Consider the following 21,615-nt stretch of genomic DNA (forward strand, 5'->3'; position numbering starts at 1 on the left):
GATGCCTAGAAATTAGCCATTCCAAAGTCTTTTCTTGAGGGGAAAATAAAAGGGGATTCCAGGAGAGCCGGGGCTACACAGAAACCTAGACTCTGGGGTGGGGCGGGGGTGTGCCGGGATGGAGATTTGTGGTAACCACTAGCACTAGCTAATTGTTCACAAAGCCCATTACTGATCCCCAGCACCACACCTACACAGGGGAAAGACTCATCATCTTATAGTTGGGGGCTGGCCAAGAGCCCTGGTCTGGACTTCAGGTCTGTCCCATTCCACAGTCCCTCATCCTGACTGAAGAAGACTGTTCCTAAGATTGAGGCTCCTGTTGAAGAAAAGTCTAAAACAGGAAAACCAAAACAGAAACAGAAAAGATGTTGGGTAGGAAACCTCAAAACCAAATTATAAGAATATGCATTTTTAAAAAAATTTTATTGATTTTTATTGAGCTCTACATTTTTCTCTGCTCCCCTCCGTCTTTCTCCTCCCCTTCAACCTTCTCCCAAGGTCCCCATGCTCCCAATTTACTCAGGAGATCTTGTCTTTTTCTATTTTCTACTTCCCATGTTGATTAGATCCATGTATGTCTCTCTTAGGGTCTTCATTGTTGTTTAAGTTCTCTGGGATTGTGATTTGTAGGCTGGTTTTCTTTGTTTTATGTTTAAAAACCACTTATGAGTGAGTACATGTGATAATTTTCTTTCTGAATCTAGGTTACCTCACTAAATGTGATGTTTTCTAGCTCCATCCATTTGCCTGCAAAATTCAAGATGTCGTTACTCTTTTGTGCTGTGTAAATGTGCCACATTTTCCTTATCCATTCTTTGGTCGAGGGGCATTTAGGTTGTTTCCAGGTTCTGGCTATGACAAATAATGCTGTTATGAACGTAGTTGAGCACATGTCCTTGAGGCATGATTGAGCATCCTTTGGATATATACCCAAAAGTGGTATTATTGGGTTTTGAGGAAGGTCGTTTCCTAATTTTCTGAGAAATCGCCACACTGATATCCAGCTTCCTTTCCACCAGCAATGCAGGAGTGTTCCCTTTTCCCCACAACCCCTACAGCATAAGTTGTCATCAATGTTTTTGATCTTGGTCATTCTGACAGGTATAAGATGGAATCTCAGAGTTGTTTTGATTTGTATTTCTCTGATGTCTAAGGATGTTGAACATTTCCTTAAGTGTCTTTTAGACATTTTAGATTCCTTTGAGAATTCTCTGCTTAGGTTTGTACTCCATTTTTTTATTGTATTATTTGTTCTTTTGATGACCAATTTCCTGAGTTCTTTGTATATTTTGGAGATCAGTCCTCTGTCTGTTGTGGGGTTAGTGAAGATCTTTTCCCATTCTGTAGGCTGCCGTTTTGTCTTGTTGACCATGTCCTTTGCTTTAAAAAAGCTTTTCAGTTTCAGGAGGTCCCATTTATTAATTGTTTCTCTCAGTGTCTGTGCTGCTGGGGTTCTATTTAGGAAGTGGTCTCCTGTGCCAATGCTTTCAAGTGTACTTCCCACTTTCTCTTGTATGAAGTTCAGTGTGGCTGGCTTTATGTTGATATCTTTGATCATTTGGACTTGAGTTTTGTGCATGATGATAGATATGTATTTATTTTCAAAGAATTTGTAAAACAAAACCATAATGAATGTCAATTTGAAATCAAAATCCTGCAATTGAAATGTATTGAACATTTTAAATTAATCATACCCTTATCTGGCTTTGGTAAGTTGTTTTCTGGAGAAAACTGATCTTGTTCACTCTCTCTCCTCTTAAGTTCATGTGTTTTATCACAGCTTTGGTCATAGGTGTCCAGTTTTCCTAACAAACTTCGGTTAACTTATTCTGTTATGAAAATCTGAGCATGTCGGTATGTGACAGTAACACTGAATTGTGAATTAAAGGCTCATTGACATTTGAAGATCCTAATTTTGCCTCTAACTTTAAGACTAGAATGTCACTGGAATATCCATTTAGAAAAGAGTACGGGGACTGGAGAGATGGCAATGGGGTTAAACACCCTGGCTGCTCTTGAGAGGAACCAGTTTGGTTCCCAGCACTCACATGGTAGTTCACAACCATCATTAACTCCAGTTCCAGAGAATCTGATACCCTCTTCTAATATCCCTGGGCACCATGCAGGGATATGGTGCACATACATATACTTATGCTGGGGAAACTCCTTCAGCCAATGGTCTTTGAGAAGCTGGACCTGGTTGGGTGTGGCCTTGGGTAATAGGAGCAGGAGTGGGGATGGGAGGAGGAGCTGGAACAGAAGGAGGAAGAAGGAGGAATAATCCGGTGTTCAGTGTACTCATTTCGCCTTCCACACAACCCAGATTTGAGAACCACTTGTCTGCTAAGGCTGGTCCCAAAACATGCCTGAGAGTAAAGGAGTACGCTCTCTTCTGGCAGGTCTCAAGGCAGCCGTGAGACAGCCTCCAACATGAGTAAGGCATATGATACAAGCAAGGCGCAGGTCAGAGTCTTCTGAAGATATTATGCCCTATGATCCCGAATCCCAGTGCTAAAGGGCCGTGATGCTGGCTTACGTTAACCAGTCAGTCCCAGATATTAGAAAGAAGCTGCTGGAACTAGGACGCCTTGCAGAAAGGAGTATGAGAGCTTTAGTGATGGTGACAGAGAGAGTATATAACAGAAAGGAGAGTGTAGAGGGAAGAGAAATCAGAAAGGACCGGTGCTAGCTGAAATGTTGCTAGCGCAGGAGACACGTACGACAATGTCTGACTGCTAGACAGGAAAATGTCGAATTAAGAGGTAAAAGGAGAGGCCCGACAGGGAAAGAATCAATGTGCATACTGCAAAGAGTAGAGGCACTGGGTTAACTGTGTCCCCATAAGATGACTAAACTATTAAGCCAATGAGACATGAACAGCATTTAGGGGCGGGGAGCCGAACACTCAAAGGGTGGTGGACCTGGAAACAGGCTGAGTGACTTACCCACTCATTTCTGCTAATTCCAGAATGCCCCAGCACTCCTCTCCAAGAGCTGCACATCATCTTTCTTGCTGTAGGAAAATGAGGTCTAAACCTCTCCAATTCTAATAACTACTTCAGCCAGGGAAGTTAGGGATTCCTTTAAATGGAAAATGGAGGTCTCTAATCTTTCTGTATCTAGGTCAATGGCCACTCAGAGGCTGGAATAATGCTGACCCATGGTGACCAAGAACGCTGTTCCAGGTTCATCCCAACAACCTAAATGCCCTAGACCGAAGACTGGATAAGGAAAATGTGGTTCATTTACACAATGGAGTACCACATAGCAGAAAAAAACAATGACATCTTGAAATTTGTGGGCAAATAGATGGAACTAGAAAACATCATATTGAGTGAGGTAACCCAGACCCAGAAAGCAAATATCACATGTACTCACTCATAAGTGGCTTTTAGACATAAAGCAAAGGAAAACTAGCCCACAATTCACAATCCCAGAGAACCTAGATGACAAAGAGGACCATAAGAGAGACATACAAGGATCTAATCTACATGGGAAGTAGAAAAAGACAAGATCTTCTGAGTAAACTGGGAGCATGGGGACCATGGGAAAGGGCAGAAGGGGAGGGGAGAGGAAGGAAGGTGAGTAGAGAAAAATACTCTCTATTTAGAGCTTAATAAAAACAATAAAAAAGAAATATAAATGGAAGATTCCAGTTTTGTCTTTTATCCCTCTAATCTTTACCCTCAGATCTTTAGCCCCCCTTTTGCTCTTGGTGGTGTCTTTAATTGAACACTGAAAAGTGGAAAACCTTAAAGGCCCCCTAAAAGAAACCAAACAACATGCCATACAGAGGGTGCATCCAGTAACGTGCAACCATCATGAAACCAACTACAGAGGTTGGTCTAAGTGAAAAACCCCATAACCGACCCTGAATGCATGTGTTCACGTGCGCATGTACATATGCCTGGCTTGTTGTGTGGAAATCAGACAACTTTCCTTTCTACCGTGTATTTCAGGGATCAAAAAAAAAAAACAAAACAAAAAAACAAAAAGCAAAAAAACCAGTCTTGGTGGAAGAATGAGGGGGAAAAAAGGAGAAATGGATTTCATTAAGATTGGATTCTACCTTGTTTTATGTCTCTAGATCCGGGGTCACAGTGGAGGCCCCCTGCATCCTGCGCACGGCTAAGCCTTCTGTGTCCAGGAGCCCGTGTCAACAGCAGCAGTCTGCTTCCGGTAGTGGGAGTGGGATGGCTGAGGTTAGCCTGAGGTGTTAATCCAATTGTCCACCATTTAATATGGGCCTTGCATGTAGCCTCTGCCGAGGGACAGGATCTCTGGGAGGGTTGCCTTGTGGTGCTCAGCCTTCTAATGGGGCCAACACGACCTTCGCATAGGCTGCGTGAATGTGGCGTGATGTGCCGTGTTCAGAAACATTGTCTCAAAACACTTACCAAGACCAGAAATATGAACTAGGGGTGTCCCTCCCTAGCCAGCTGCCTGGAAGCTGCCGTCTAAGATTCATTTATTTTTATTTTATGAGCATGGCCATTTGTCTGCATGTATATCTGTATACTAAATTCATGCAGTGCTTGGCAGAGACTAGAAGAGAGGGGTGGATCCACTAGAACCTGTTACAGATAGTTGTGAACCCCATGTGAATGCTGGGAATCAAAGCCCGGTCCTCTGGAAAACGTCCAGCCATCGCGCCAGCCCCAAGTGTGTGCGTGTGTGTTTCTTTTCCTTTTTTCGTTCTAAAAGAAAGACTCAGGAGAGGGTGGTTGGAGAGACAACTGGAAGGGAGCGCTGGGGGATAGGAGGGCGGCCTATCTGAGAGGAGCTAGAAACCTAGTACAATGGAAAACATTCCTCCCTTGTATATTCCAGAAAGAAAGCAAACAACTAACACACGATGTGGATTTAATTTTTCCCAACTAATTTTTTTTGTAGCATATTGTCTGGTTTCCCTTTGTTGTTAACTGCTGCCCTGCTGCTGGCACGGATCGTGGTGACCTGAAGGTCCCTCTCCTTCACCTGGGTACGGTTTTTGCTTTTGAAAGGTCAGACTGTAGTGACAGCTACGGAATGAAAGTCAGAGAATGCCAAAGTGGGGGGGGGTGGTCGTTCAATACACAGGAGCCTATACGCTTGGTTAGGAGAGATGTGTTTAAAAATGACATTTACTTGGTGTGTGTGTCTAGGTCAGGGGACCGTTTACAGAAGGCAGTTCTCTTCCTGCCATGCGGACTCTGGGGGTTGAGCTCAGGCTGCCAGGCATCTCACGGGACTGGGTGTCAGTGTGTTCTGCTAGTGAAGAGATGGAATCCTATTGGTGTATTTTACACTTTCTTTTACAGCTGAGGTGAGAGAACATTCCCTCCTAGGAAACGAAAAAGTTGGTTTTAAGCTCTCATCACTGGCTGTCGGTGGCCCTGGTCAGATGGACGTATTTGTGTGTGAGGCAGGCCTTGGTTTGGAAGCTCAAGGGATGAGCAGCAGGGAGATGGGAAGTAAGCAAGCTTGGACGCTGTTTGCTTGCCTCTGAAGAGCCGCCTTGGCGTTTGTATGCTCCATGAGCATGACTATATGATATTTGATGAAAAGTCAGCTGTGAAAATGGTCACAGAGAGCCAGGAGGTGATGAGTCACGCCTTTAATTCTAGCACTCAGGGAGACAAGAGTCAGGCAGAGGTCTGTGAGTTCGAGGCCTGCTTGGTCTACAGAGCAAGTGAGTTCCAGGACAGTCAGAGCTACACAGAGAAACCCTGTCTTGAAAAACCAAAAACTGGTCATAGCGCAGGACATGGCAGTCAGGCAGAGACAGGCAGATATATATGAATTCAAGGCGAACCTGGTCTACAGGCCATCCATGGCTACGTAGTGAGATCATAGCTCAACACAAAGCAAAAACCAAAGACACAAAAAGTTAGAAGTCTTGGTTTTGTATTTGTTCTTTAGAACCAAACCTAGAAAAAGCACAGGATGTCAGTTTCATGGTGGGAGTTAGGTGGTGAGTAGAGGCTCCTTACAGAGCCTTTGTGTCCCTTTATCCTAGATCCTAGAGCCATCTGGGGCCTAGAGGCCCTGTCCTCTCTGCCTTCCCTCAGCTAGTCTCCTGATCGTCCAACGATGAGTATGCGCTGATAAGCACGCACGCATTACGCACTTCTCTTCAGTCTTGAAGGATTCGTGTGGTTGCTGAGGAGATAACTGTTAGTGCCGCAGGCTACTCAGTGTGCCTTCCCTCGCCTGTGTCCTGCAGTCACACGAAAGCTCAATTTTCATCCATAAAAGGCACTCTTGAGGAGAACTTCAGGAAGTTTCAGTTACTTAACATAGATTTTGTTTTGTGATAGAGCAGGAAGCACCCAGTAGCAAAGACAGGAGATTTTGACAAGAGAAAAAGACACTGATTAAGGGTTATACTGTGTGTCAAGCATAATTTAAACACAGCGTACAGCGAAACCCAGGAATATGTGTCTTATCTTTCTTTATGTATTAGGTACCAGCTAAAACAAAAGGGTTGAGATGTGCTTGTTGAGCCTTTAAATTAGTCTGAGATGCAGTGAAATTAAACTACCATGATAAAAAAATAACAAAAATAATCTATCTTTAGTAAGCTCTATAGTTTGTTATATGTTTGGCATATGTTATATGTCTCATGTGTTCTCTGGGCTGGCCTCATGTGGTTGTCCTGCATTGGCCTCTCAAGTAGGTGGGAGTACAAGATGTGCCATTATGTCCTGCTTTGAGCAGCCTCCTTCCCCCACCATCTAAGAAGACCTGAATTGCAGTTGATGAATCTGGACCTGCTTAAACGTCCTGGAGACCTTTCACCCTTGAGTAGTAATCTCTCCGTGCACATCCTGCACGCTCTCGGGACATTGGTTAGATTGGTAAGTCAGTATCCTGGGAATCTGTGAGGAGAGGCTGTCTGATGCCCCTGAGATGACAGCTCAACAAGGGGCTAAGGGCCTTGCCCTCAAGCTAAAGGCCTGAGTTTGAGCCTCTGAACCAGGTGGTGGAAGGACAGAACTGCCTCCCGTGGAGCTGCACTCTGACGCCACACAACCTCCTCGAGACACACCCAACAAATGAATAGATGTTTGTCATGGAAAGGAAGCCGCTTTGACAGAGGTGGGGCTTGGGGATCGTTCTCAAACCCCCAGGTTTCAAACCATTCTTGAAAAGACTTGATAAAGTGGGAAGAAGGGGTAATAACTCCTACCAGAGAGATGGGCTTCAGGATAGTTTCACAACTTTTCAAACTTCTAATGGAGCTATGTTAGAGGAACGTCTTGAGGGAGCATGTGCATCCCTGCTTTCCTTTAGGGACAACTGGAGCCAGGGACAACATAGTGCCTCTACCTCATTTATTTTGGTCATGAGAACCTCCCACACCATAAAATAACTTTCTTCCATTGATGTTTGAAAGTTTACTTTTAGATAATTAGATTATACGTTTAGATAATTAGAATATATTATATTTTTAAAAATGTGTCTCTGTAGTAATCAAATTCAGGGATCTTAAGGGGTCACCCCCCTCATTGGAGTTAATAGCTTGGTTTGCCATCTTTTTTCTTTTGTAATCAAGGATATCATTACTCTTCCTTTTCTTACCTGATGTTAAAATGGCATACTTGTTCTAAACACTTAAGTATTCTGATAATAGTTTCAGAAATAGACTTTTTGTAGAAAGTAAGTTAATTTTTGTTATTGCTCAAACCTAATTTTGCTGTTGTTGCTTGAAAAAACATCAACAACAAAACAAACTAAAACGAAAAAAAAGAAAAGAAAAGAAAAGAAAGTCCAGGATAAGCACTGAAAAGAGATATATGAAGGGACTCTTCCTCAGGAAGAAGTTGATTGTGAATGAGCAACTCACATTTCAATTTCAATTCTGGCCTGTTATCTAGGGTGCTAACTGCCTCATGAGTAAGGACCCATCTTGGGCCTGCTGATTCTAGGTAGCAGAGACGGGGATGAGGTCTGGGGTCTTTATCTGATTGCACGGTGAGACTGGCCGCTGGCAGAGCTTTCCAGGGCTGGAAATGGATTCACAGGCACAGATTCAGTGGCCCTAGGGGTTTGCTTCTAGAAGCCTAGCAGCCCTGCTTCACAGGGGCATTTTTATTCCACTTAAACCAAGAATTCTTAAAGGCCACCTAGGACAAAGCCTTGTCTAAATTCTTGCTTTAATTTTTTATTATTTCCTAGAGGAGCTGGGCCTGGAGGACGGGATAGGGGGTGCTAGAAGGGAGCCTCTACATCTTTTTCTCTAAAATACACAAGGCTTTAATTCCCCGTGGAAATGTGGGGAGCGGCTTCTATTTTCCCTCTAATTTGAATAAGCCTTCACAATAAGCCAAATGCCAATTCAAATGAGATCTAGATAAAAGGATTTAAATTGATTTTCTTACCTACTGTCTGTCTGACTCACATGCCTGGGAGTGGTAGGGAGGGAGGGTGAAGCTTTGGCGTGAGGGTGGCAGGGGTGGGGGGTACGCAAACAAAGGCTTACCTCTGAAAGGTGCGGGTGCTGGAGTTCTGGGCTGGCCGGGAGGCTGGAAGCGGGCAGCCCTGTCTTCTGGGCTCAAAATCCTTCAGGTTTAATGGTTTGTCTGGGAGAACTGACTGCAACTGTCCTGAGTGGAGGAAGTGTTTCCTCCCTTTATAAGCCAGGGAGGCAGAGTCTGACTTAACTGCCCGGGGAAAGACAATGTGGTCTGCCTGTGGCTAAATAAATCTGTTGTACTCCAGTTAGGTGACAGTATCCTTGGCCTTGATTCAAAGGGTCAGTCCCCTCCCAACTACCTACTCAATGATGCTGCTTTTCTCATTAAACTCTCGTAATTATAAATATGATGTCAGTGTATTTGGATTTTTTCGAAACAGCACATTTCAGCGAAGCACATTTTCTGTCTCTGGTTCAGCTGCTTTAACATTTCTCCTTGGGAAAATCGGCAGCCTGGGGCCATACCACAGCTGTGGGTTCCTTTTGTTTACACTGTACGGTTTTTACAATTTGAATTTACTTCCAACATTTAAAAATCAAGTCAGCTTAAATAGCCACTTAGATTATTGATACCTCATGAAATGAATCAGATTGTCCGGGTACCCTGGGACAGAGTCCCCACGAGGATGCAGGAGGTGGATATGACTTCAGGGTCCCGCATGGTTCACTCCTATCTTCTCAGTCTGAACAGCAGTTTATAATCTCTACCTTCCAGAATTCTCTTCCTGTTGAATGTCTTCAGTATTAGGAAACTGAACTGAATTTAACACAAAGACGACTAACTTCAGTTTCTGAGGCAAGCTGATTGAGAGTTGGAGGCCCATCTTGGCTTATACAACATTAGAAAAGCATATCGCCATGTTACCCTAGTAAAACCCAAGTGCACAGGAAAGGATGCTGAAATTAACAAGTCAACTCTAAGGAGCTTAACTATAGAACAATCATGTGTCAAAGAGGAAGGTAGGAAGCAGTCCGTGCAGACGCAAGAAATGCACTTAACTAAATGCTGTAACTAGACCCACACTGCCCTTCAATTGATGTGATTACTAGAAGCTTTAATCATATTTGTTTGTTTGTTTGTTTTGAGACAAGGTTTTGCCAGAGTGACCTTTGTAGGTCAGCTGGCTTTGAGTTTTTGTTGTCCTTCTGCTCTAGCCCCTATGTGCTAACAAGTGTGTGCTGCTGTTTCCAGCTGCCATTAATTTTATTTAATTATTCTGCATATGTGTGTGCTGTGTGTGCCTGTGTGTATGCATGTTTGCATGTAGGGGTGCACATGTATGTGACTGAATGCATGTGTATGCCAAGGTTGATGTCAGGTGCTTTCCTTGGTTTCTTAGTCCAGGTTAGTCTGGAACTCAGGCAGTTAGCCTACCTCAAGCTTCTAGATACTGGGATTAGAAACAAGGGCTGCTGTGCCTGTTTTATTGACTTTTTACTTCTGTGGGACACAGTCTTTCTGATAGGCCAGGCTGGATCTCAAGATGAGCATTTTTTTGCCTTAGCCTCCGGACTCAGTTTTAAAGCTTTATGCTGCGGCCAGAGAAGCAGCACTGTGGTTAAGAGCATGTCCTGCCCTTGCAGAGGCCCCAAGTACCACCAACACTGAGCTGCTCAAAGCTTCAGGGGATCTGGTACCTCCGTTTTCTGTGGGCATCTGCATGCATATGTACATGCCCCCGCACACATACACACACATATATAATTAAAAATAAAAATAAAAATAAATCTACAAAACAGTTGGATGCTTATCATAGAATGAGTAGAAGATTTTAAAAAGCATAAAATAAATATTAAAATCATCCTTAACTCTCATTCCATCTTTTAATAACCCAGTCTTGACATTCTTGTCTATTGTTATATTTTTTTAAAATGAGTACAGCTCCCCATTACACCTTGGACATTTTTTAGTGTCGTTGCATAGTATTCAGAAATATGCTTTTCCCTGGGAATTGTGTGTTAGTGAAAACACGGGCTTTTGAATGATTGCCCGAGACTGTGCTCTGCCGGCGCTCTGCAAGGCAGTTTGAGGAACGGCGACTGCATTGCCGCCTTGTAACACGCAAGTTTCACGCTGTCAAACCGCTTTTCGAGCAATTATTGGTCCATCTTCCACAGAAATCATGTACTATCAAGCTGAATCCTAAAAGATAAGCACATTTTAAGACATATTACAGTAAAATACAAAATCCTAGCACAGGCTACAATTTAGGCAAAATGGAAACAGTATCTGGTATTATCTGTAAACAAACAACTTTAGAAAGCTTTTCTGTAAAATTAAATAATGATATGGTGCGTTACTCAGTGTGCTTGCAGCACTGTAATTACAGTAACAAGACATTTAATACAATAAGACTATATTTTTTAAAGTGTGATTTGGTGTTACCCTGCCGTTGAGCTAGTTAATGCTCTCCATTTAAGTTTTATGAGATCCAGAAAGCACACTGAGAAGAAATTTTGTTGACTTATACAGTGCATGGAAATGGGAAGATGAAAACTTTCTTTGAATTCTTGAAAGGTCAGCAGCAGAATTGCAAGTTGATAGCTTCAGGTGTAGTCCGAGAGCCCTCAACGATGCACGCGAATCTGTAACATTTAGAGTGTCATAAAAGAGCAGACTTGATGTTTTATTTCCTTTCTTGCCATTCTATCAGAAAGTTGCAGTAACACTCATCAGGAAAATACTAATCAAAACCAGAACGGGATGTTATCTTGCTTCAGAATGAATGAACCAGTAGAAGAGACCTCTAGTCTCACTTAATGGAAGGAGTGCTTCGGTGTATATGTCAAGTCCCTGTCTCAACACAAACACACACGTGCGTGCACACACATGCACACACACATGCGCGCGCACACACACACACACACACACACACACACACACACACACACACACACCTTCCAAAAAGACAGAGGCTAGTAGAACATGGTGAAAGGGAAGGAATTCTTACATACTATTGGTAGGAATGTGAAGTTAGTACAGTCATTGAAAACTATGTAGAGGTTTTTTTAAAAATTAAAAATGAAGGGGGCTGGAGAGATGGCTCAGTGGTTAAGAGCACTGACTGCTCTTCCAGAGGACCTGGGTTCAATTCCCAGCACCCATATGGCAGCTCACAACTGTCTGAAAATCCAGTTCCAGGGGATCTGACACTTTCACATCAATGCACATAAAATAAAAGATAAATAAATCATAAAAAAATTTAAAATGAAATTATTATACACTCCAACAATCCCAAACTGGCTACACATCCAAAAGAAAAGAAATACGTATGCCAAAGAGATATTTACATTTTTTCTGTTGCAACAGCGTTCCCTAGAGAAGCGATAGAAACAACTGATGTGTGCAGCCATTGATAAGTTGATAAACTGTGGTATGTGCACTTAATTGATACCCTTCAGCCTTAAGAAAAGATGAAATCTTGTCCATAATACAGATGGACCCACAGGTGGATATGCTACGTGAGATAAACCAGACACAGAGGCTCAAGCCCTGAGTCCTCTCAGGCCTATGTGGAAACTAAAAAGGTGGAAATTGTAGAAATCGAGCGTAGGATGGTGGCTGCAGGACTTTGGGAGTGCTTCAAGGAGAGAGCCATGGGGAAAGGCTAGTCAGTTGGCACTATTTTACAGGTGGAGTAAGAATAAGTCCTGACTGGCTGTTGTTAAAGCCAGGACTATACAGAATGATGATAGGTACATAACTTTGAAAAAGTTAGAAAAAAGGATTTTGAAAGTTCTTGTCAGAAGAAAATGATAAATGTTTGAGGATATAGACATATTTATAACTCAAGTTAAGTTTTATCCAGTGTATATATGTATTTAAATGATATACAGTATCTTATAAATATGTGCATTTTTGTGTCTTGGTTTAAAAGCTATTAAAAAGAGAAGATTGTTAGTGATTATTCATATAGACAGGATTTGGAGGAGGATAGAGTTAATTGTTTGTGAGCTTTTAGAATTTCTCCTCCCAAATAATAAGTAAACACAATTCAAATTTCAAATTTTAAAGGTTAGAAGTTGAATTATATACCACCATTAGAAATTTACCTGGGGGTGGGGACCCTAATTATGGTGCTAGTGTGTGTAAAGATGACAGATGTAAAGGGTAGAGCACACTTGGCCAGAAATGGAAAGGAAAAAAAAAGCTCCTCCCTGAGAGAGAAAGCAGAGTCAGATTTCTTGTCACGCGGCACTGTGATAAAGGGAACAGCCTTGGAGAAGGCGCCAGCCACATTCCAGGAGAGGCCTCTCCTTTCCAGAAGAGACGCTCAACTTTCTGCTGGGCGATAGTGATCAGAGCCCCCTGGAAGCCTCTTGGATTGACTGCACACCTGGGCTTTCAGAGGCCTGGGTTCTAATCTGGGTTTCTTATTTGTGCAGTGGTTGAGTGGCTGGAACCATATTTCTGAAATTCAACTCTGGTTCTGATTTTTGTTGTTGTTATTGTTGTTGTTGTGGGGTTCAAGTATCTTTGAGCTCCCGTAGCAAGGCTGTCAGGTATGAATTGTCTGCCTGATTGTAAGCCTTGTTTCATTTGTTTGTTTGTTTTGTCTGGAGAATGGTGATGGTGTATTAGTGACATTATAGTGGTGGTGTGAGGTTTCTCTGCATATCTAAAGCATGCATAGAATAAGGGTCCAGTCAGTGTCCATGCTACAGTTATTTCTTCCACTCTACGCCTCCTTATTCTTCTTATTGACAAGGTGCTGTGACACCTAGTCCTCTTGTGGCAGGGACTGTATTTTCCACTACAAAAATCTATTTCACCTTCCTTACGATTAAGTCTCCCGATTTTCTGAGTGCGGAAATGAACCTAGAGAATACATTACACTTCCTATCTTCCGAGGAAGCTCAAAATGGTCACTAAGTAGAAAACAGTAACTGAGGCTTCCAGAAAAGTTGGCTCTGCTTTGAAGATACACCTTAACAGATGGATAAGAAAACTGTAGCCTCCAGAATATAAAAAGGACAAGAGAGGTCGATGATACATTATTTTAAACAATACAGAACCCTAAGTTCCCACCCTTCTTTGTTGTTGAGACAGGGTCTCGCTCCCTAGCAAAGGATGACCTTGAACTCACTGCTGCCCTGCTCAGCCTTCCAAGCACTGAGATTTGTAGCCATACATCATCATACCTAAGTTCCTGAGCCTTGAGGCAATAGAGTGCAGTGCCAGCAACTTCCACCCTGGGAGCTCCTTGTCTGTTGAGAGCTATAGCTCGCCTGTGGTTAGGTCACTCTTATTTTGAGTTTGTTGTTCTCTGTTGTCAAACCAAAGGGAAACTTGATACACTGCACTTCTTTAAGTTCTTTGAAAATAGCTAACAGTTCATCATTCAAGATGTCATGGCAACAGTCTCGTTGGGTGAGATAACTTGGGCTTGTTTTTTTTATTTTTCTTTTTGAAAGAACAAACAAATAAAAGCCTGTCTGAAAATTCTGCCCTACAGAGTTGCTGTATGGAGGGGGCAAAAGGAAAGCACATACATTGGTTTGCCTAATCTAGGCCTGGCACATCAGCGATGTGATGGCTTAGTTCATAGCCTCTGATAGTACAAGGCAATCCCAAAGGGAAGCATGGTGCAGAAAACATTGCTTGTTCTTGGACTAGAAAGCAGGGCCACTCACTTTCATAGTTCATCAAAATGCATTGTTTGATGAACCTGTTACTCAGGAGGGTGTCAACTTGAGAGTGATGGAGAATCCCAGGCCTAAAGGAAAGCCAGTGGATGTCACAAAGCTAGAAGCTCAAAAATGGCCTTCCACTTAAGTAGAGTGACAGGTAATAATTTATGACCTCTTGATTCTATTTCTGGAACTGAAAACAGCCATACTCTTGTGTTCTGTACTCCCCTGAACTACTTTCTGCCCCATCCAGGGCTTGCTCAGGTACAATGGCCAATCAGTAAAATACACTCATGTCTGCTGCTCAGAGCTTGGTTCCCCATCTACTGGGAGGCGTGGGAGCGGGTACAGCCAGTGCATCACAAGAGTAGGCATGAACTTAGCAGCTCTGTGTGAAGGTTTTGGAATGGTGGGAACTTCTGCAGGGACTTTCCCTTAACCAGGAAATGATAGGTCACTGAAACTTTTAGGTGGACATAGGACCACTATGCAACTAATGAGAGTTTTTTTTATTAACCTACTGTCTTATCATCATAATACTTTTAGTCAAGTTCTTAAAGAACATCACAAGGGGAGAGACTTCTCTAGCAGTGCAGAGTTGTCTCATTTTGAGTTTCTTCTCTTTAGCCTGAGGAGACGGCCCTCTAGACATCACCGGCGGAGCTCTGAGAGTTCTGCTGTCACTGTATCTTGATGCATAGTCTCAGCGATCTCACTGATGTGTAAAACACACACAGAAGAGTGCTTCCTTCTTTCCAGATTTTCCTTGCTCTAACTTACCTGGAACAACAGCTAGTTCTAGGTATATCATGGACTTGTCGTACCTTATTGGCGAGTATATTCTAAAAGTGTTATTCTTCTTTGTGTGTGATAGTCAAAAAAGAAAAATAAAACATGGTAATTTGATTCTGTTCTGTGTGTAAGAGATCCACCTACATTAGGAGGTTCGGAGGCTTCTGTACAGTAGAGCCTTTGCAGATGACAAAGGAATAAAGAATATCTCTATACACTGATATGTAGGACTTGCTGAGATGTATTTTAGAAAAAAAGTGGATTCAGAACTGTGTTATGCTAGTTTTTTGTTTTGTTTTTCAAGACAGGGTTTCTCTGTGTAGCTTTGGAGCCTGTCCTAGAACTCCCTCTGTAGACCAGGCTGGCCTCGAACTCACAGAGATCCACTTACCTCTACCTCCCGAGTGCTAGGATTAAAGGCGTGTGCCACCACCAGGCTTTATGCTAGTTTTTGTATCAGGCTGGGAATCTAGCTTTCCTGGTAGATGCTTCGCTAACATGCCAGAAGCTCTGAATTTGACCACTAGCACTGGGAAAAACAAAACCATCGATGCTCCCCCACGTGAGGGAGTTTAGAAAACAAAACACACAATGTAGTTGCTCACACACAATGCCAATAGTTGGGAGGTTAAGGTGGGAGAATTTCCTTGAATTCAAAGCCAGACCAGATTAGAGAGACTTGTCTTCTCTCAAATCAACAAACAAACAAACAATGACAACAATGAAAGGCACTATGGAGGCGCCAGAGGACCAGAACTCTGGAGGCAGAAGCAAAAAAGTTTTCATGAGTTCAAGACCAGTATTGGCTACAAAATGAGTTCTATGCCAGTCAGAAATACAAAGTGAAATCCTGTCCGCAAACAAAGATGATTCTCTTTATGTGTATACGTACATAAACATGAATTAAGGGGGGGGTTGTTGAAAGGGGAGAGGGTTAGAGAGAAGGGACTAGGGGAGGAATGGGGAAAGCTTGGGGGATTGGGATTGGGGGGAGGGAGGAAGGATGGATATGGGATCAGGGAAGTATATATCTCAACTAAGGGAGTCATTTTAGGGTTTACAAGAGACTTGATTATAAAGGGGATCCCAGGTCCAAGGAGAGATCCCCAGATTGTTCTCTGAACAGAGGAGAGGGTGCCTCAACCGGCCTTGGCCCATAACCATACTGATGACTATTTTGCATATCACCATAGAACCTTCATCTGGCGATGAATGGAGATTGAGACAGAGACCCACATTGGAACACTGGACTTAACTCCCTAGGTCCAAACGAGAAGCAGAAGGAAAGAGAACGTGAGCAAAGAAGGCAAGACCAGAGGGAACCTTCACCTGTTGATGGATGGAGATTGAGACAGAGACCCACATTGGAGCACTGAACTGAGCCCCCAAGGTCTAAATGAGGAGCAGAAGGAGGGAGAACATGATCAAGAAAGGCAAGACCGTGAGGAGTGCGTTCACCCACTGATACAAGGGGACTGATCTAATGAGAGTTCACCAAGGCCAGTTGGACTGGGACTGAACGAGCACATGATCCAACCAGATTCTCTGAATGTGGCCGGATTCTCTGAATGTGGCTGGCACGGAGTCTTTCTGAAAAACCATTGACAATAACACTGGGACTTGTTTCCTCTGCATATACTGGATGTTTGGGATCCAGTCTGTTTGGATGCTCACCTTCCTGGACCTGGAGGGAGGGTGGAGGAACTTGAACTTCCCACAGGGCAGGAAACCCTGACCTGCTCTTAGGGATGGAGAGGGAGGAGGAGAGGGAGTGGGGGGAGTGGGAGGGTGTTGGGAGGAGGGGCGGAAATGGAAACTTTTATAAATTAATAAACTTTAAAAAAAATTAAAAAAAAATGAATTAAGAGGGATGGCTTAATTGGTGAAGTGTTTGCTTCAGTTTGATCCCCATCCCTCGGTATTTGGAGGTGGGGAGAGCTGGATGCGACAGTGTGCACTTCTGCTCTCAGAGAAGGAAGGTGGAGGTGGGGATCCCTAGGGCTCACCAGCCGCCAGTTTAGACTGACTGAGGAGTTCCAGTTCAGTGAGAAACCTGTCTCAGGGGATGTGGCTGATATTTCCGAGGATGACACCCAAGGCTGTCCTCTGACCTCTACTGCGGACATATGCATGTGCCGGCAACACACACGTATGCGAGCATACAATTAGAGCAGTTGGATGTGGGAGGGGTTCAAAACCATCCTCAGCTATAACGGAAGTTGAAGGATATCCTGGGAGATATAAGACCCTGTTTCAAAAATTCTGTGTGTAGATAACGAAAGAATACAGGCTAGAAAAGAAAAAGAGAGGGAAGAGGCCGACTTTTCTAAATGGACCTTAGTGTGTATAATTTCTGGTTTTGTTCTCATAGTTGTTTTCCACTACCAAAAGAGCAGAATTGAATCAAGCAAAAAGAACAACCTTTAAAAACTGAAAACAAATTGAAGTTGATGAACCTAACAGTATGCCATGTTGGTAGCCTTCCCATACGGAGAAAAAACAATTACTTGAAGAGACTTTAAAATGCAGTATTTTGCCTACATATCCTATGGGACTAAAGAATTGTGAAGAAACGTAAAACTGCAGCCATGGTTACTGTTAGCAGAAGTATCAGCATTCTTATTCTGAAACTTATTATAACTCTATTGAAAACTAAAATGAAATCTAAGTTCCTATCAGTATGAATGTGAATGAAGATATTATATTCCATGTAAGAGCAAAAAGATAATGTATAAAAATCAAGGAAGTTAAGTCAATATATTGTAATCTTAAATTTGAATTGGAAAAACAAAATGAGCTCAGAATTACTTTTCTCTTTTAAAAATGTATCTTCCAGTTTAGCTGTGCAAGGCACTGGAGAGCAACCAAGGACCAGCAGTGTTGAGAGTATCCATGTTGTCCAGACCCCAGGTCACGCCCGCTGTGGAGGCTTAGGACTGTATCCCTGACTTTAAGAAGCCAATGCAGGAGGGAACCCCAGCTCAGCCTGACCTGTGTGTTGAGTTCCTGGCTAGCCAAGGGTAGATATTATGATCCTGTCTCAAACACAAGCACACAACAAACAAATATCCCAAAAAACAATAACAACAAAAATAAGAAAGAAGGGAAAAGGGGGTGGGGAAATGGGAGAGAAACCACCCTGATGCCCTGAAAAGTCCCTCTCTAGTCTTAGAAGAGGCATTCTGGTCAGGAATCAAAACAAATAATGACTGTACTCATGAGTATATTAAAAAATCTCTGGTTTCATGGTGGTAGTTAAGGACTCACTGGTCACCATTTAGAGGTTCTTAGGACATCATTACTCTTTTACTCTCATTACTCAGAAAATAAAGAATTAAGTAATTTCTTTTCTTGGAGTTTATGTACACCCCATGTTATAAGATGGCCAAATAATTGCTTTACATAAAAAATCTGCCTAATAATTCTGGAAGTCATAAAATTAGAGAGCGAGTATGTGCGACCCTGAGGGCTGAGGGAGTCAGGAGGGCAGTGTGTCTTGTGGATGTTGAGCGGCTACAGTGAAGTTTAGGGGAACTTCGCAGGCCGTCAGGTTGCTGCCCACTCACGTGTCTTAGTATTCCTAGTTTTGTATTTCTTGATGTCCTGGACTCAGAAGTGCACAGCATCAGTTTCAAACTATTTTTTCTGTAACGTAAGTCTGACATTTTCTGTGGGATGCAGGGGTTGGAGGAGAAGCTATACCACATTGTGAGAAAGCAACCAGCCATATCTAAAATGTGGAACCACCGCAGGAAGACTGATTCTCTAACACATCTGTGGTATGAGCATGAGATTATTAAAAAATAAAATAGCTGGGTGTGGTGGCGCACGCCTTTAATCCCAGCACTCAGGAGGCAGAGGCAGCTGGATCTTTGAGTTTGAGGCCAGCCTGGTCTACAGAGAGTTCCAGGATAGTCAGAATTGTTACACAGAACAAAACAAAAACAAAACAAAACAATTTTTTTTCTTATACACTATACCCTGCTTACAGTTTTTCCTCCCTCTACTCCTCCCTGTTTCTCCTCACTTTCCCTCCCTTCCAGATCCTATTCTGTCCCTCATTAGGAAAGAACAGGCTGCTAAGAGATGATAACCAAAGGTGACAAAATAAAAGACAGAGCAAAAACTGTGATGACAACCCAACAGGAGGGGAAGAGTCCCAAGAGCAGGAATGAGAGTCAGAGACCCATTGGTTTTCACAGTCCGACATCCCATTAAAAATCCTAAGCCAATAGCTACAATATATATGCAGAGGACCTGGTGCAGACCTGTTAGGGAAAATCTTAAGACCGAGCTGCTCTGCCGAAACAAAAAAACTCCAATCAGACCAGATCAAACCAAATCAAATGCCCGTGTTTAACAGACGGGAGTGGCCGGGAGAGCGTGGCGAGAGGAAGACAGAAGGAACACACACACAATCCTAAAACCACGTGGCGCGAGGTTAAATACCCTATGGGGTCAGCACTTGGCAGGCTGGGTGTTGGAGTTCAAATGCTTGGCAGGCCTGGAGTGACATTTCAACTCAATATTACATTCCAGCCTCTTTGGATATAGGGCTGTTAGAGGACTGGGGTCTCACTTAGGCTTGGATACAGGGGCATTGGCTCAAGTCTGGCTACTTCTTGCAGACATGGGGAGACGTGGAAGATGTGGGGAAGCTGGGAGTTGGGCTCATTCTTAGTGAGAGGTGTGGCTGAAGCTGAATCTGATTTGCTGTCATTTTTGAGTCCTCAGGCAGCTGCTTTTGAGAGAGATGAGAAGGCAGGTGGCTAGAAAAAATATTGTTATTACTGGTCCTATGTATTAACTGCTAGAAAGAATGGAGCAGGGAAGTGCCCTGGTTGGACAGGTGAGGCTCCAGTGTATCAGACACAACCAGATTTTAGTCGGTAAGTGCCCTTCATCTAGGAAAATTGGTACCAATGGTGAAGACGCATGATCTGGTGCTGGTGCTTGGCATATCTGGAGAGCACTTTGTGAGCAAAAGGCGATTGTTTTGGTTAAGACAGTTAAAGTAATTGGGAACCCTGGATTTTTTATTTGTTTATTTATTTATTGTTATACTAGGAAAGTATTCTACTATTGAGCTGTATCCCCAGTGCCCTGCAATCTTTGCCTCGTGTACAGCCCATGCAGACGTCTAGTGACAGCTGTCTGCTTGACGCATCTGTTTCCATGATCTGACTCTAAAGCGACCCTCCGTATACCATGTGGAGTTGGGCTTGTTTCCTTGTGTGGCACTCTCTGGTATTGCCGCATCTCCATACAGGGTACTGAGCTCATGTCCCTACACATAGCAGGCCAACGTGCCACCAGTAAGGTTCCCCTTGACTGGACAGTCTCTGACTGAATTGTCCCACTCACCCTTAAAGCTTTTTGTGATGTGGTCAGATTTATATCTGACACTTCGTTGCTTATTTTCTGTGTCTCCTGTCTTTTCTTCTGTTTTCCTTTGTATTAAATGTAACATTTGAATACAGTATAAACCCAACAGTACATTGTATATTGTACAAACTGTTGTCCACAGTTGCTCAGGAATACAGTATTATTATAAATGTAACATTTGAATACAGTATAAACCCAACAGTACATTATATATTGTGATACTGTTATCCACAGTTGCTCAGGAATGTGCACATGTATTTACCCCATTTCACTCTTAATTACATCAAGTATAATTCTACTCCCACTAAAACGCCATTGTTACTCTATTGGTTCTCTGGCTTTTGTTTTGTGCGTTTGCTCACTGTCTGAACTCTCTGTGTCTGGCAGGTCTCAAGCCCTTCCGTCTGTATTTCTCCTGAGATGGTCTGCTACCCACAGGTCATCCCAGGGTTTGCACGTGTGGAAATGTCTTTAGCTTGTCTCTCACCACACTTAAGGTGCCGTCCCAGGGCCACCCATAGTTGCTCTGTGTCCCCATCACCCTGCCCGCCCCCCCCGAGTCGCAGTGTGGCGTCTTCTCCCACCAAAGCAAGCTCACTTTTTCCTGCCGCCTTCAAGACTTCATCATTGCTTTTGACTTTGGCGTTTGGCCCTGCCATGTCTGCTGCATGGGTCATCATGTCTATGCAGTTGGGAGTGAACTGTCAGAACACGAGGAAGTTTTCTGTTGTAAATGCAGCAAAAGCTTTCCTTTGCTTCTCTCTCCTGTCACTGGCCTTTCCACCGTGCAGATGCTGGGGCGCTTTGATTCTTTCCTTCACGCTGTCTTTATACACTGTAAAAGAATCTGCAGTCACCTTCAGGTTTGCTAATTCCTTCTTCAGCCTCTTTGAAACTTACTGTGGACCTTCTCTAGCACTCATTTTGCTTGTTTTTCTTTCTTAAAGTTTACTTATGTGTAGATGTTGATGGCACATGTGTGCAGGTACCCACAGAGGCCAGAAGAGGGCGTCAGACACCCTGGAGCTGCCCAGTGCGAGTGCTGGGAACAAACCCTGGTCCTCCAGAAGAGCAGAAGGTGCCCTTAATCACTGAACCATCTCTCCAGCCTGTCGCTTGCATCTTTCAGTTTCATAATTTCCTCCTGTTTGGTCCAAGTATTATGATGGAAGCTAGGGTCTGTCACTGACCGACACTCTCAGATCTCTATTTGCTTCAAGAACGACTTCCTGAGTCTTCACTGACATTCCTTATAGGTGTGACACCGTCATTCCTTCCTGACACCTTTGTGGTTTCGTTAGTTGTTTTTCTCGTTTTGTTTTTGTTTAGTTTTATAGGACAACATC

General features: G+C 43.2%; 1 protein-coding gene across 1 annotated transcript in view; it reads right to left on the reverse strand.

Annotated features, from left to right (window-relative positions):
* Cmklr2 (chemerin chemokine-like receptor 2) overlaps positions 1 to 8,664 on the reverse strand; it is a 54,992-nt gene extending 46,328 nt beyond the window's left edge. Inside the window, exon 1 of the mRNA XM_048459365.3 lies at positions 8,468 to 8,664. The gene's annotated coding sequence lies outside the window, so the exon portion shown is untranslated. The remainder of the gene's footprint in view (positions 1 to 8,467) is intronic.
* Positions 8,665 to 21,615: the final 12,951 nt, after the last annotated feature.

The sequence above is a fragment of the Myodes glareolus genome, chromosome 1, assembly GCF_982192425.1.
Source record: "Myodes glareolus chromosome 1, mMyoGla1.1, whole genome shotgun sequence".
NCBI classification, from domain to species: Eukaryota; Metazoa; Chordata; class Mammalia; order Rodentia; family Cricetidae; genus Myodes; species Myodes glareolus.